The 17,772-nt window shown below is 34.4% G+C and overlaps 1 pseudogene; it reads right to left on the bottom strand.

Annotated features, from left to right (window-relative positions):
- Window positions 1–460, bottom strand: part of LOC136843001 (uncharacterized) — a 2,993-nt pseudogene extending 2,533 nt beyond the window's left edge.
- Between the last annotated feature and the right edge of the window lie 17,312 nt (window positions 461–17,772).

Raw genomic sequence — 17,772 nt, 5'->3', positions numbered from 1 at the left:
TAACATCACCTTACCTCTCTCTCTGGTGAGTCTGTTGACCGGCTTCCTCTGGATTCTTGGCCCTGCAGCAAAAACAGGAGGGGCTCGTAACCAAACCATGAGCACTTCTTTGGGGAACTTCCACTTCTTTTCAGTGAAGTCAGTTTCAAATGTTCCCTCCTGAATTGTACTTTGATGGCTTTTATCTTCTTTTCTGTATCACTTACACTTATAGAAGGTTTATCAGCTATCCCCGTCTAGGCATCCATCTTTTTAATTCTATTTTTGTAATCCACATTTGTTACATCCCACAATGTTGGGGATGAATGCAGCAATTCAATTAGTTCTAGAGTTTTCTCGGCAGACCACATGGTGTTATCACTGCAAGTCTCGAGTAGGTACTAATTCATCGTCGCCTCGGCCGCACACACACACACACACACACACACACACGCAGTGTTTCCCATTCTGGATGGGAAACAGTAATTCGTGAAATGGTGTTTGGAAATGGTTTGCAAACAGTTTGGAAACAGTTTCCAAACTGTTTGGAAACAGTTTGTAAGCAGTTTGGAACCATTGTTTGCATACAATTTGGAAACAGTTTCCAAACTGTTTGGAAACCGTTTCCAAGCTGTTTGGAAACCGTTTCCAAACATTGTTTCCAAACAATGTTTCCAAGTGTGTAACTTAAACGATATGAAACGTACTAACCCAAATCGTAGCCTAAATCTTAGGTTGCGACACCCAGGTTACTTCACTCTTATGTTAGTTTAAATTGTGATTATATTAATACATTGCGTTGTGTATATTAACTAAACTAACAATATGAACTTACTATTGGCGTATTCAATTGTTCCTAGCTCGACGTACAGTTAGACTGGCGTAAGCACAGTCTCTATTTCACTACCCTCATCTAAAGTACACCTCAAGAAATTCTCCTTACATTTCGATATGCATATCTTCTAAAGAAAGTTTCCCTAAATGTACTGTAAAATGAATAGGAATACTTGAATGGATTTGTAGACATCGACAATTATGGCTGCATTCTTGAGTCCTCCACTAGCTACATCCACACTACGTTACAGGTTACAGGCTTACAGCTATGAAGCGACCTCCTTCACGGCCGTCTTTGACCGAAACCAAGCCAAACTACCGTGCGACAACCAATCCAGTAGTTAAGCAATACTACCAGTATGTTTACAATAAGCACACGAAACAACTAAGGCAACATTTTTTTACTACTAAATACAAACAACGAAACATAATACCCTTCTTCTACATGATACGCATTTCCACTTTACGTAAATTTGAAGGGAATGTATAAAACTATACCACAACTTGTGGAAAAGTACAATCTCTCTTGTCGAAGCTTCGACAGTTGGCATGGCTTCCATGGTCTTCAAGAAACGAAAAGTCTGGCTGGCGGCTGCAAAGATTCTTTGGTTAGGTTTAGATCAAGGCTAAACTTTTTGAACAAGCTGCCAATAATAAGTTAGAGAAAATGGGAAACGAATCTAGATTGTTTCCGAAAAAAGTATTTAAACACTAAAAATACTTTATGAGTGTTAAAAATCATGGAATTTTCTAGTTTTTTTTATTCGGTCTTTTACCAAAAATGTTCAATCGGTAAAATATCCGTTAGGTGCAACATCCGTTCGCTGGAATGGTCGTTGGTGAAATGTCTGTCCCCCAAATGTCCGTTGGCTATCTGTCCGGGAGTCTATATAACTCTGAGATCCTGAATGTTTGGCTTTCGCGTCATTTGGTTTAAGCTGGTACGGCACTTCCGACTTCTAATATGACTCTTTTTATTTTGCTTTGTTAATATTCCTTCCTTCAACCTACTGACTGCTTCGAGTCTTTGTTATCTTCCAACGAAGACTCACCAGTTATTTGTCTGAGAGACTTCAATGTAAACTATGCAATGGAATACAGGAAGGCCATCACCGTTTTGTTACTTAGTAAATAGAAAAACAATTATTCATCATAAATAAATTTTGAGCTCCACAGCAATAATTTAGGGATTATGTAACTTTTCATTACCTTTAATCCTTCTAAGAAGTGTTACTGCATATCGTCCCAACCTATATCCCTCACACAAAAGGATTTGTGGCACTGATATACAACTAAGGGATTGTCTCTTTGGCTCTCTTGACTCTAATCACCCAGGACTTTATTCCCTTAAATCAAAAATTTGTAGTCTCCATTTTCTGTTTACCTGGATTACACCCCTCCCACCCCTAAAGGCCGTTTCTCACCGGATGCGATGCTAAGCGCGAAACGCTATGGTAGCCATGCTGCGGCACGTGGCTTTTAATCGCTGGCATTGTGTTAAGCGAGGCCATTCACACCGGGTGCAAAACTATGCTACCTTTGTCTGCGACGTAGCTTTCATAACTTCCAAGATTGTCGGGCGCGCGATTTTTATGGACGCATGCGCACTTGGGTCTCACAGCAGACGTTCCCGCCTTATGGCTTAAATCTAAATACACTGTAAGTGTTATATTAACATGAGGATATAATAATAATAATAATAATAATAATAATAATAATAATAATAATAATAATAATAATAATAATAATATCCTCTATTTCAGCTCAGGGCCATATATTATGAAATATACTTATACAATACACACAATCTAGATACATAAGATAACATGATAAAAATAATAATCAGCAGTATCAACACAGTTGCTGAAGAATTATAAGAAATAGAATTCATGACAATGGTAATGGCAGTAATTAAATGGAGAATAATGGTAAAAAACTATATTAAAAATGATAACAATTAAAAATACAGATTGCAGGCGATTAATTTCCAGCTGGGGACCTTAGGTGGTTACAGAAGTCAGGTCCAGAAGGCTAAATATGAAAATTGAAAATAGCAAAACTCTACAATGATATTAATCACAATAATAATAAAAAAGGAAAATACAAATAATAACAAGAAACGTAGAAACATAATAATAATAATAATAATAATAATAATAATAATAATAATAATAATAATAATAATAATAATAATAATAATAATAGACAGATTCTGGGGATGACACTTAATAATTGCAAAAATAGAGAATAAGTCATTTAAGGAACAGACGCCTCATTATCCCATCTTTCCCACAATTTAGATCTTCTTGCCTCACTGCTTCGGATGCCTTGTATGATCGAATTGCTGCTGTTTCTCAGTCGGGTGATCAGACTGGACATTGTTCACCTAACAGTGATTTTTAAATTATCCAGGCGGTTTTCTATGAACATCTACGTGGCGGAGTGATAACGAGGAGTGTTTGTGAGGCGTCTCAGAATGTCTTTGTGCACAACAGTGATACGTCTCATGGTCTCTCAGATATAGTTCGTCTAAAGGGATCACCCTTATGTACTATAGCATTACGAGCGGAAGAGCAGCAGTTTCGTGTCTTGGTGACAGAAGGCAAACCTCCTTGCAATCATGTTGCCAGTTGCACATAGTTTACGACGCCTCTGTTCTATGTCTGCCTTATCTTTCAGGTCGTCCGTGATGATGTGGCCCAAATACGGGAATTCATGCACGAATTCCAGACGAAGATTTCCGAGGAAAATTTGTGGTTCTGCAATATGCTTAAGCGATCTCGGTAACAGCGACACACACTGGGCCTTGGTTTCGTTGTATAGGATATCAAATTCCTCTGCATATTGGCGGCAGGTGTCGATGAATCGCTGGAGACCTTGCACTGATGGGGAAATCAGAACCATATCATCAGAGTAATAGAGTTTGTTTATTGATGTTTCGTTGATAGTGCATTCGATTGGGAGTGAGTTCAGTTTGACATTCAGGACATCTGTGTACGCGTTAAACCGGTATGGAGAGAGAATGCATCCTTGCTGGAGCCCGTTTAGGGAGCCGAAGGTGTACGACAGTACGTTACCCCATTTGACACAGAATTGCTGTGTGGAGAACCAACAACATAAAATGCCAGTTAGATATAGAAGTGTGCCTCGTTTGTGTAGCTTCAGGAATAGCTTCAGGTAGTTTACTCTGTCAAATGTTTTTCTCACATCTACAAAGCATACGAAAGCAGGATGTAGATGCAGGTGTCGGTTGAGTGGTTTGCTTTAAAGCCGAACTGGTTCTCAGTAGTGTGTAGAAAGGGAAGAAGTCTCACTAGAAGAACGAACGGAAGTATCTTCGGCGCAATTGTAGTAATTGCAATCGGGCGAAAATTGCCAGGGTCAGCTGCATCCTTTACCTTGTTTTTTTTTATTTATGGCATTAAGTGAACTAAGAGTACGGAGTCTGGGAGAAACTGGTGAATTATGCACGCACTGGATAGGTCAGCTAGCAAAATGTAAATTATCGGGTAGCAGCATTTGAAAGCTTCAGCAGGTATACCATCGCAGCCGGGTGATTTATTATTACATAGGTTGTTTATGGTATCGCTGATGTTACCTGGCGCTATACGATCGGCGAAATGAAACTGAATTTTATGAGTAAGGAGGTTACCTCCATAATCGCCCCACATTCTTGCGATAGCCTCGTCACCGACGGCATCTCCTACTTTCTGTGATAGGTTTTTAGTTTTGGGATTTAGGGATTGAGCTTTTTAGTTTTGGGATTTAGGGATTGAATGTCTTTCCGAAGACGAGGATAATGGCCAGATTCTAGTTTTCTAGACATTGCATCAGCTTTTAGTTGCTTTTCATTCAGTCTGCAGTGCTTAAGGGCAAGTTTGAACTGCGCTCTCGCCTGCCTCATTAGCAGTGCAAAGTGTCCTACCCTCGGGTTACCATTTTGCCTCCACAGTAAAAACATTCCATCCAGGTATACTGTATTACGAGAGTTGCCTTGACGAGATCTAAAGGTATCCCTGCCGGTGGCAAGCATAGCGGAAATTATATTCAAATAGAATTCTTTTAGATCTCTCTTGTGATGGTCATTTCTGCATTTTGGGTTAGTGCACAGTAAGGCGTCTGCCGGTTGAACTATTGACCACAGCCTGGTTTCCGTGGTTTCCCTAAAGGATCTGGTTTTCTGCTGATTTTTGAAATCCCAGTTAACAGCAGGTGGGCGATCAGTTAGTTGGGTTCACGGTAGGGAGGGATGGGGTACTGAATGACACCTGTAAGGGAATGTGATCATAGCCCGTTGCAAGATCGTAGCGAATGTTGCAGGTCACAATAGAATCATGAGGTTGTGGGGACGTGATGAAGTGGTCCATTATAAAGTATACCCAAGCAAATTTTTCCGAAGTAAAATTTGATTTCCAGTAGTGCATGATCAAGTAATATTATTATTATTATTATTATTATTATTATTATTATTATTATTATTATTATTATTATTATTATTATTATTATTATTATTATTATTGTTATTATTAAACAGGAGCACTTTCAAATGGGAGAAGCAAATGTACAAAGAATATAAATGATTTCATAGATTAATATATAAATCAACTTTAAATATAGCAGTACAGATGAACAGATTAACAACAGATACATACTTGCATAAATTGCTCGCAGACAATCATAGCTTTTGGTATGAACACACGCGTAGTGACTATAGCAAGCTTTTTAGACATCTTGATAGAAAGGAAAGAAATAGGATATGAATTCAGCACATATAGAGAACCCACACACACTAACTCGTATATTCATTTCTTCTCTTTTCAGTCATGCTATCAAAATGGGTGTTCTAGCAGGTTTATTTCTTAGGGCAATGAGAACGTGTGACCCTTGTAAGATAGATAAAGAAATAAATTACATTGATATAAGCTTTGATACATTAGCATAACCGAAATGGTTCAGAAAAAGGGCACTCAACAAAGCTAGGAGGATTTTTTACAGGGAAAATGCAGAGTACATGGAATACAGAAAACAAGAAAATAGTTTCTCTCCCTTATATGCCTAAAATTAAACAAATTACATCAAAAATGAAAGAAATTAAATATAAATTTGTGTATACCTTTGACAACACCGTAAAAAAACAAAGTATGTAAAAATAAATTGGAAGGAGAAGACAGTAATGCAGATGATATAGGGGAGTATACATAATTAATTGCAACAATTGTGGAGACAAATATGTGGGTGAAACAGGTAGGGGAATAAGGACTAGAATCCAAGAACACAGGAGGGCAGTACAGCTCAGCTCACAGGGGAGTGTTATAGCTAGGCATTGTTGGGAAAAGGACCATAGGATGGATTTTAAAAACAGTAGGCTTATATACAAAAGCAATAACATTAGTCATAGGAGGATAGTGGAAGGGGCACTCATCAGACAGATTAAAGTGATAGAAGGAAACAAAGGATTTACCTCAGAAGATCCCATAAGCCGATCTTTAATATTAAAAGAAGCTAAGATCGACCCTTCTGACCTGGAGGTTAGGTCTCCTGCCCAACAGACCGATGGTGACTACTCACATACCACAAGGGTTAATACATTGACCATCAGATCAGGATATCAGACCGACAGGAGGAGATTAACAACTCTCAAGAAAATGGAAACCAGGACAGCCATCATATAAATGACAGCACAGGGAGAAGAAGTTCCAGAAGATTGCTGGGCCTTGAACCAGCCTGACTACCTCATCTCTTGAAAAAGGGTCACAGTTAGGACCTGAAAAAAAAAAAACTTCCCCCACCAAAATCACTTTCATGTATCATAATAAAGTTTTCATTAATCTACCCACCTCACAGACTCAACATCAACATAGAGTTACGGACTGCTCTAGAAGCAAGAGCCCGTGCTGGCACAAGGCCAGCTAAATCTAAAACAACAACAACCTGAAAGTACTCGGGTTTAAAAGTAACATGTAAATATTTACAAGTAAACAAGTTATACACAGGAATCTTTTGGGTTTCTCTTTCCATAGCGTAGCTCGTTTAGCATCGCATCCGGTGTGAAACGGTCTTAACTGTTCTGTCAAGATGAGAGCATATCAGTCATTCTTGGTCCACCCCTTCGTGTTATTCATTAATCATTTAAATAATTTATTTATTTTTCTATTTATTCACCCCTTCTTGAATCTCCTAAGAATCTTTATACTGTATGTCATCACTTCTATAGAGAATATGTCCTCAGACTATAGTGAACCCTGTTTTTCTGATGTTCTCTCAATGGAAAATATTTCTGGTACTTGGGCATTTTGGGATTCAACTACTAATGAAAATCCAACTTTCTTAACCTTTCTCTCATGATGAATAACACAGTTGCTCTCCTTATAAAAAGCCGCCGTCTTTTGGACTCATTTCTCAAAGACTCCTTATCTCAGTTATTCAACGGTATTCTGACTGAATTTTCTGTTTACGAACTCACCGGAGCTCTCACTTTCTGAAGGAATTTGTGGATAAACTGATTGTTGTGGTTTGTGATCTCTTTGACATGATTGTTAATTTCTGTGATTACGCTTCCCCTTGGGAAGAGATGAGATTCTAGCTGTGATGTTTGAATTCATGTCTAGCTTCTTACACAGCTACTTTATATCTACCGTTAAATATGGCAAAATTTACTTTTCCCAATCCCCAGTGACATTCTTCAAGATTCTAGTTTTTTACCTTTTTCCATCTTGTTTATTAGTTCATGTTATTGCTGATAATTAAAGCCCTCCATGTTTCTACTTTCTTCTCCTTCCCGAAATGCTTTGTCAACTGCACTCATTTCCCAGTTGCATTTCCCTGTCCATCAACTTTGATCCATGGAATACATTTAGATGGTTTCAGTTTTCTGTAAAAGAAAACTATTGTCACTTTGTCTGTCCGCCCTAGGTTCTTAAAAACTACTGAGGCTAGAGGGCTGCAAATTACTATGTTGATCATCTACCCTCCAATCATCAAACATACCAAATTGCAGCCCTCTAGCCTCACTAGTTTTTATTTTATTTAAGGTTAAAGGTAGCCATAACTGTGCGTCTGGCGACGATATAGGACAGTCCACCACCAGGCCGTGGTTAAAGTTTCATGGGATGTGACTCATACAGCATTGTACCGAGACCACCTAAAGATAGATCTATTTTTGGTGGCCTTGATTATACGCTGTACAGAAAACTCGATTGCGCCGAAGAAATTTCGGCGCATTTGTCACTTGTTCCATATGTAGTGAAGTTTACTGCTTTTAAGATACAGTTTCAACCTATTTCTCAGTTAACATTCTTATCAAGTTTTTCCTCGTGATTTGATTTTAAAGAGACTATTATTTTCAGTTATCATCATTTCAGAGTTCACATGACTTCAAATCTGCCATTTTATTTTGACTCTGTATGTGTTACTCTTCACAATACTTAAAAAGTTTGTGTTGGCGCTTTCTGCAACCGCCATAATGTTGCCTCCTAATGATTACAGAGCACTTCTTCCATTGCATCTGTTCGCCGAGTAAGTTTTTCGTGTTCCCTTTTTTTATTGTAGATATTTTACATTTGTTCTTTGCATATGCAGTAGCTGGATTGTTTATTTTGGTTATATTTTCTTCCCTTTTACGGGCAAACTTCGGAATTTCCTCTTTACTTCCGTTTTCCTCGAATGCTGGATTCATCTTTATGGATACCCGTAGATCTCCTCATTAGGTCTCTCACTTTTCTTTCCCTTCCTATTCGCAATTCCTTTCGTCACTGACGTTAGTTTGCCTTCCAACCGGCTTTTACATAAAACAATTGAGTACAACTGGCTTATATTTCAACATAGCAATTAACGAGCGTTTTAATTGTTTGCATCACAATAACACTAACGAAATGCAATATCTGTTGGTGTTTTTTTTGAAAAATGCCCTTGCCATGATAAAGCGAACGGGAGTATACCTAGCTAGGTGCAATGCAAAATACTTTCGAACTTATCTGACATGATGTTTTTCATTGTAAATTCTGGATCACCTTGAAGACAGAAAAATGTAATGATGTAGTTCACCAGCACTGCTGATCATTACAAAAATTTTATTATTGTTCTATCAGAATATATCGGTAACTGAGCAGGGTACCTTTATGTCTTCCCCAAGACATTAAAAAAGTAATCATGTTTTGAAATAATGTTCTTTCTGGAATAAGTTCATCATTGAAATGTAATGTATCTTATTTTTTGTGCTTGTTTTTAACGAATACCAAAGGTATTTCGTTTAAAAAAAGATCTTTATCATTAGCACATGGAAAAAACAAAATCCAGTGATGTTATTCATGATCACAAAAGCATAAAATATATTAGCCTGATCACTTCACTTTCCAGAGTATGAAGGAGATCATATTTTCACGAAAAATATCAATGAATATCATTCGATGTTTCTCAAATAAGGAAATAAAAGCTGGTATGTACAAATTATTCAGATCGACATCCCTTCAGTTTCTTTAAATTCTAACATTCTTATTCAATGCTGATGTAATTTAAGAAATTACCGGCGTTCAGGTCAGTGTATCAGCACTTGAAACACACTATACCTTTTCGAAACAATTTTTGCCAAAGCAGGTTATTTCTTTTCTATTTTGCAATTATCCAAATACTTTGTATTTAATCGCCTATGAGTTAATGAAATAAATGGCACCGTTGCTCTTTTCACGAGTTACATCAAATATTTATGAAGTCGTGTAAAATAAAAAGCTTACTCAGGCACCCGCAAACATTTTTATTAATATTCATATCGAATATCATTACAGTGTTTAAATCATTACCGTGCAAATTTTCCTCGAACGAAATGAGTATTACGTAAAATCGTTATATACCATATATAAGCAAAATATAAGTTTAGTACTCGTCAAAATGTGATTTTCGTCTTCTGTCATTAGTTACAAGAACAAAAAACTTTGGAAAAAAGAAAGTTCATTTCCTCCATAGTGGGAGAAAATAATAATTGTCTTTCAGGGAATAACTGTAAATTGTATGTATATTAAAAGTTAGAGAACATTATTACTGTTATATATATATATATATATATATATATATATATATATATATATATATATATATATATATATATATATATATATATATATATATATATATATATATATATATATATATATATATATATATATATATATATATATATATATATATATATATATATATATATATATATATATATATATATATATATATATACATATATATATATATATATATATATAATATATATATATAATATATATATATATACATATATATATATATATATATATATATATATATATATATATATATATATATATATATATATATATATATATATATATATATATATATATATATATATATATATATATATATATATATATATATATATATATATATACATATAACAGTAATAATAATTATTGTTATTATTATGGAATGAGCATATCTGACAAAATGAATAGAAAATTGATGAATAAATGCATTATGTAAATAAGCAATCAAAAACAGCTTCGGCAAAAGAACTTGGCCATTTAATGCCGCACTGAAGCCTTCCTTGCACTTAAGCCTATCAACATTCACAGTTTACCAAGAGAAACGATATTTCGGTAAATTGTGGATGCCGATAATCTTCAGTACAAAGAAGGTTTCCATACTAGATCAAACGGCCATGTTCTTTTGCGACAGTTGTTTTAGACTGTTTTTTTTTTCACTTATGTTTAACCGTTTTTATTTTTTTAATCAAATAAACATATTTTATAATATTAACAATGACAGTAATATCCATAACTTTCGGTAAACCTAGCTTCAAAATTGTGGGTATGCTAATAGTTAAAATGAAGATGCGCATGATCTGAAGGCGAGCGCTACTCAAAATGTCCAGGACCTAAAGCTCACTGAGGAGGTTTCTAATTGAAAAGCAGCTTGGAAGATGGACAAATAAGAAAACTGCTAGCACAAATTTAAATTATAATGACTATTAACTGCTTTTGTTTGGAAAGGGAAACCACAGCTAAAACAGTTTCGTAAAAAGTTACATGTCCTCCGAATCTGAGAAAACGTTTTGTATTAGGACAACAGTCCTCCTGGGAAAGTGGCATTATGATTGCCAAAGCGAAATTTTGGATGCATACGAAGAACCCAAGTTTTATATGACGTGTGTGGAAATCTTAATTTTTTTTTTCGGTCTCTCTCCACAAATTTTGGCCACTCCATCCATCAAGAAATCTACTCATTTTCATGCTCTTCCTTTTACATTGTGACAATGGTATTGCCAATGGTGCATAACACTGCAAGTTTGATTAATGCCATAAACTTGTACATCTGATACCGTTCTCCACATTATTGATGGAGCAACTATCAGATTACGTGAAGATACCTGGTATACCTTCATAATATGGGAGATGGGTGGTAGATATCCAACTCTTAACCTGAGGGGCATGTGCGAAGATTTCTGTTATCCACAATTTCTTCAGGCAAGAAGTTCTTCCTCCTTTACTGTGTGGGTGTGTCGGCAGTGTGTGTGTGTGTGTGTGTATAAATTGTCACCTGCTATTACTTTTTTTGAGTTGCCAAGGAAACACTGATGAGAGGAACGTAACTCCACCTTCGCATACAAATACATACATATACATAATGTATATATATATATATATATATATATATATATATATATATATATATATATATATATATATATATATATATATATATATATATATATATATATATATATATATATATATATATATATATATATATATATATATATATATATATATATATATATATATATATATATATATATATATATATATATATATATATATATATATATATATATATATATATATATATATATATATATATATATATATATATATATATATATATATATATATATATATATATATATATATATATATATATATATATATATACATATATATATATATATATATATATATATATATATATATATATATATATATATATATATATATATATATATATATATATATATCATAAAGCTACAAACGTCCTTTAATATCCAATTCACTCTACCTCGGAAATAATATATTTTCTATGTCTTACGGGAATTTTTAGTTGATAATAAGTCCACCGTCCTTATTCGAACCAGCTAAAAGACGAGGAATCAGGACTACAGTGACACACTAACGCTTTCCGCCACAAGAGAGGTATAAGTGAATAACATCTCCCATCATCTCACCCGTCGAACTCAGGTGTTTTGCGTTTGGAGACGATATCCACCCACCTCTGCCATGTTGACCATGGTAGTGCGTTTGTCGATTCCATATTATGACTATTTATCACATCACCGTGATTCATATACAATCAGAAAGCTACAAACGTCCTTGTAATATCCAATTCACTCTACCTCGGAAATAATATATTTTCCTATATGTTACCGAAGGGGAATTTTTAGTTGATAATAAGTCCACCGTCCGTGGGGTCGAACCAGCGACGGACGAGGAATCAGGACTACAGTGACACACTAACGCTTTCGCCACAAGAGAGGTATAAGTGAATAACATCTCCCATCATCTCACCCGTCGAACTCAGGTGTTTTGCGTTTGGAGACGATATCCACCCACCTCTGCCATGTTGACCGTGTAGTGCGTTTGTCGCATACGTAGCCATATTATGACTATTTATCACATCACCGTGATTCATATACAATCAGAAAGCTACAAACGTCCTTTAATATCCAATTCACTCTACCTCGGAAATAATATATTTTCATATATGTTACCGAAGGGAATTTTAGTTGATAATAAGTCCACCGTTCCGTGATATCGAACCAGCGACGGACGAGGAATCAGGACTACAGTGACACTAAACGCTTTCGGCCACAAGAGAGGTATAAGTGAATAACATCTCCCATCATCTCACCCGTCGAACTCAGGTGTTTTTGCGTTTGGAGACGATATCCACCCACCTCTGCCATGTTGACCGTGTAGTGCGTTTGTCGCACGTAATATAAATGACTATTTATCACATCACCGTGATTCATATACAATCAGAAAGCTACAAACGTCCTTTAATATCCAATTCACTCTACCTCGGAAATAATATATTTTCATATATGTTACCAAGGGGAATTTTTAGTTGATAATAAGTCCACCGTCCCGTGGGGCCGAACCAGCGACGGACGAGGAATCAGGACTACAGTGACACACTAACGCTTTTCGGCCACAAGAGAGTATAAGTGAATAACATCTCCCATCATCTCACCCGTCGAACTCAGGTGTTTTGCGTTTGAGACGATATCCACCCACCTCTGCCATGTTGACCGTGTATGCGTTTGTTATGTTTGCCATATTATGACTATTTATCACATCACCGTGATTCATATACAATCAGAAAGCTACAAACGTCCTTTAATATCCAATTCACTCTACCACGGAAATAATATATTTTTTCATATATGTTACCGAAGTAATTTTTAGTTGATAATAAGTCCACCGTACCATGGGGTCGAACCAGCGACATCTAGGAATCAGGACTACAGTGACACAACAACGCTTTCGAGCCACAAGAGAGGTATAATGTGAATAACATCTCCCATCATCTCACCCGTCGAACTCAGGTGTTTTGCGTTTGGAGACGATATCCACCCACCTCTGCCATGTTGACCGTAAATATGAGTTTTTCGCACGTAGCCATATATGACTATTTATCATGGATCAAAGTGATTCATATACAATCAAAAGCTACAAACGTCCTTTAATATCATTCACTCTACCTCGGAAATAATATATTTTCATATATATTATAAAAATTTTTAGTTGATAATAAGTTCACCGTTCCGTGAGAAAACCAGCGACGGACGAGGAATCAACTACAGTGACACACTAAAACCGGCCAAAGAGAGGTATAATGAATAACATCTCCCATCATCTCACCCGTCGAACTCAGGTGTTTTGCGTTTGGAGAAATAGTGATTACCTCTGCCATTTGACCGTAGTCCGTTTGTCGCACGCAGCCATATTATGACTATTTGTAGCTTCTCGATTGTATATGAATCACGGTGATGTGATAAATAGTCATAGATGGCTAAAAACGCATCACAAGTCAACATGGCAGAGGTGGGTGGATATCGCTCCAAACGTAAAAACACCTGAGTTCGACGGGTGAGATGATGGGAGATGTTATTCACTTATACCTCTCTTGTCCGAAAACGTTAGTGACTCACTGTAGTCCTGATTCCTCGTCCGTCGCTGGTATGACCTTTTAACGGTGGACTTATTATCAACTAAAATGCACGGTAACATATAATGAAAAATATTTATTTCATTAGAGTGGATTTGGATATTAAAGGACGTTTGTAGCTTTTCGATTGTATATGAATCACGGTGATGTAATAAATAGTCATATATATATATATATATATATATATATATATATATATATATATATATATATATATATATATATATATATATATATAATATATATATATATATATATATATATATATATATATATATATATATATATATATATATATATATATATATATATATATATATATATATATATATATATGTGTGTGTGTGTGTGTGTGTGTGTGTGTGTGTGTGTGTGTGTGTGTTTTATTACATCGCGTAATTCATATACAATTGGTATAAAGCTCTTTAATATCCAATTCGCTCTACCTGTAGCCTAGTCATGAGTTCTTGTCTTCCGTGGTTCGTGCCCACAAGACGGCGAACTTATTACCAACTAAAAGATTCCCCGTCGGTTAACATATATGAAAATATATTATTTCCGAGGTAGAGCGAATTGGATATTAAAGGACATTTGTAGCTTAATGCTTGTATATGAATCACGGTGATGTGATCAAATTTATTCATAATATGGCTGCGTGCGACAAATGCACTACACGTTTAACATGGTAGAGGTGGGTTGATGTCGATTCTAATTACAAATACCTGAGTAGGTGATTTGTAGGTGGGAGTCGGTATCAACTTATGCTTCCCTTGATGACTGCGTGGTCCTGAGTTCTTGTCTTCTGTGCTTCGAGTCCGCGAGACGACGAACTCATTATCAACTAAAAATTCCTTCGGTTAACATATATAAAAATATGTTATTATTTCAGGTAGAGCAATTGATATTAAAAACATATGAACATTTGTACCATTGATGCTTATATATATATATATATATATATATATATATATATATATATATATATATATATATATATATATATATATATATATATATATATATATATATATATATATATATGATACAGTTGAAGGAGAAAGTACATCTCAGGTGGTAATTAAAATGCATTTATTCGATGTTTCAATACACAAAGGTTTCATTTTCAGGCTAGAAAGACAAAAAAATAATAAAATTAACATTAAAAACGTTAAAATACAAATACAAGACATAATATGTTTTATATAGCAAAATTAAAGAATTAGTTGTAGCAGGACCAACCATCAAGAGAGGAAGGAAGGACGAAAGTCAGAAGGAACAAACCAGAGATAACAAAAGATAACAGCTCACGTAAGGTAAAGAGTTGTCGAGGAAGACGGCTAAGTGTTCAGTTGGGGAACAAGTTGTTTAATAAACAAGGACTCCTGGATTGTCAATAGTTTGCCATTCGGTGCCCGTCCCAATATTTCAAAATTTTTGTATTGTATGTTATGTTTGCATTTATTGGCGTGTTGCCTGATGTTGGAAAATTCAGGATTAGCAAGTTTGCTACCAGTTCGATTGCTAACACCCTTATGGCAATCAATTCTGACCCTTAGTAACTTCTGTGTGTATCCCACGTAGGCCACCAGATTACATCTAGGGCAATTGAACTTATACACAACACATGAGGTCATTAAAGGGTCAATGTTAACTTTGAATTTAAACACTCTACCCAAAGTAAGTGGATTTATAGGGATGACATTAAATTTAATAGCTGACATATAATTAAATGAGTTAATAGTGCATCATAGAAATTTTGGTCATGGATCAAAGGCACATTTGCACAAAACGGAAGCTTAGGCACATTGGGTAAGGAGACTTTTGGAATAAAAACTTTAATAAGAAGTTTAAAAACATACCTATGGAAAAGTGTGGTGGGAAAATAATTACTTGTCAAATTTTGACGTAAGAAGTGGATTTCTTCAAGAAAAAACTCCCAACTAGATGTCAATGAGAAGGCACGATGAAGTAATGCAGATAAAGAGTTTAATTTAAAGCCGTAAAAACAGTGATTATAAAAATTTTAACCTAGTCCTTTAAAAGTTCTCTTCCCGTAAGCTGAAGTGTTAAAATGAACATATTGTCGTAAGACTAAAACATCTAAGAAAGGTAGTTTACTATCACTTTCACACACCATAGTAAATTTTATATTTGGGTGTGACCTATTAATAAAATCAAGAAACCGTTCGGCGTCACACGTGGATTTTGAAACGTCGCAATAAGCGCATTTTAAGGATCACCTGAGATGTACTTCCTCCTTCAACCGTCTTCTATCGTTTGAGTTACAAGTAACCACCACATCTTAGAACGTTATGTAATATATATATATATATATATATATATATATATATATATATATATATATATATATATATATATATATATATATATATATATATATATATATATATATATATATATATATATATATATATATATATATATATATATATATATATGTGTGTGTGTGTGTGTGTGTGTATAATGTAAATATATATATATATATATATATATATATATATATATATATATATATATATATATATATATATATAATATATATATAATATATAATATACATAAACACACAATGCAATTCCCATACGTGGTGTTGTATCCAGCATAACTCTGAAATGTATTATTAAATTTCAACCAAACTTGGTATACATATGACTTATGATCTGGAAAAGAATACTACTATGGGGGTAAGACATCACTGGCACCATAGAGGTGGGGTTCAGGTGGAAAGGGGTGACATGTAAAAAACTAAAACTACAGGTATTGTCAATCTAATCCATAGTTTTTTCAGTAGTTCCTGTTGAATATGACATCATATGATGCCCTTTATATAAGTTATAATGATATATGGGGGTGAGAAAGTGTAAAATATAAAATGTCAAATATTCTGGGCAATGTAATTGGAAGCAAAACCGTGGAAAAAGAAAGAGAGAGAGAGAGAGAGATAGAGAGAGAGAGACAGACAGACAGATAGACAGACAGACAGACAGAGGCAGACAGATAGACGGAGAGTTTTTTCTCCGAGTTGGTCATACTTATTAAAAATATAAATAGATATGTGTATAATATATATATATATATATATATATATATATATATATATATATATATATATATATATATATATATATATATATATATATATATATTTATATATATATATATATACACATATATTTATTTATATTTTTAATAACCATACCAACTTGGAGAACCCGAAAATACTCTCTCTCTCTCTCTCTCTCTCTCTCTCTCTCTCTCTCCTTTCCTTTATGGTAGTTGCTTCAATATACATTGCCCAGAATATTTTGACATTTTATATTTTACACTTTCTCTCACCCCATACCTATCGGGCTGAACTTGGACGATAAGGCATCGGGAGTGTCACTATTCATCTCAGGAACCCTGAAAACTATGGATTAGATACCAATACCTGTATTTTTGGTTATATATATATATATATATATATATATATATATATATATATATATATATATATATATATATATATATATATATATATATATATATATATATATAGATATAGATATATATTTATATTTATATTTACATATACATACATATAGGTGAAGGAGTTTGGTAGTGTTTGTGAGAAGAGGAAATTGATAATAAATGCAGGGAAGAGTAAAGGTATGTGGGTAAATGGAAACCAGAGAGATGGAATGACAAAAT

Source organism: Macrobrachium rosenbergii, chromosome 10 (assembly GCF_040412425.1).
Source record: "Macrobrachium rosenbergii isolate ZJJX-2024 chromosome 10, ASM4041242v1, whole genome shotgun sequence".
Lineage (NCBI taxonomy): Eukaryota > Metazoa > Arthropoda > Malacostraca > Decapoda > Palaemonidae > Macrobrachium > Macrobrachium rosenbergii.
Note: the sequence above shows the minus strand (reverse complement) of the source record. Positions and strands in the feature narration are given on the sequence as shown.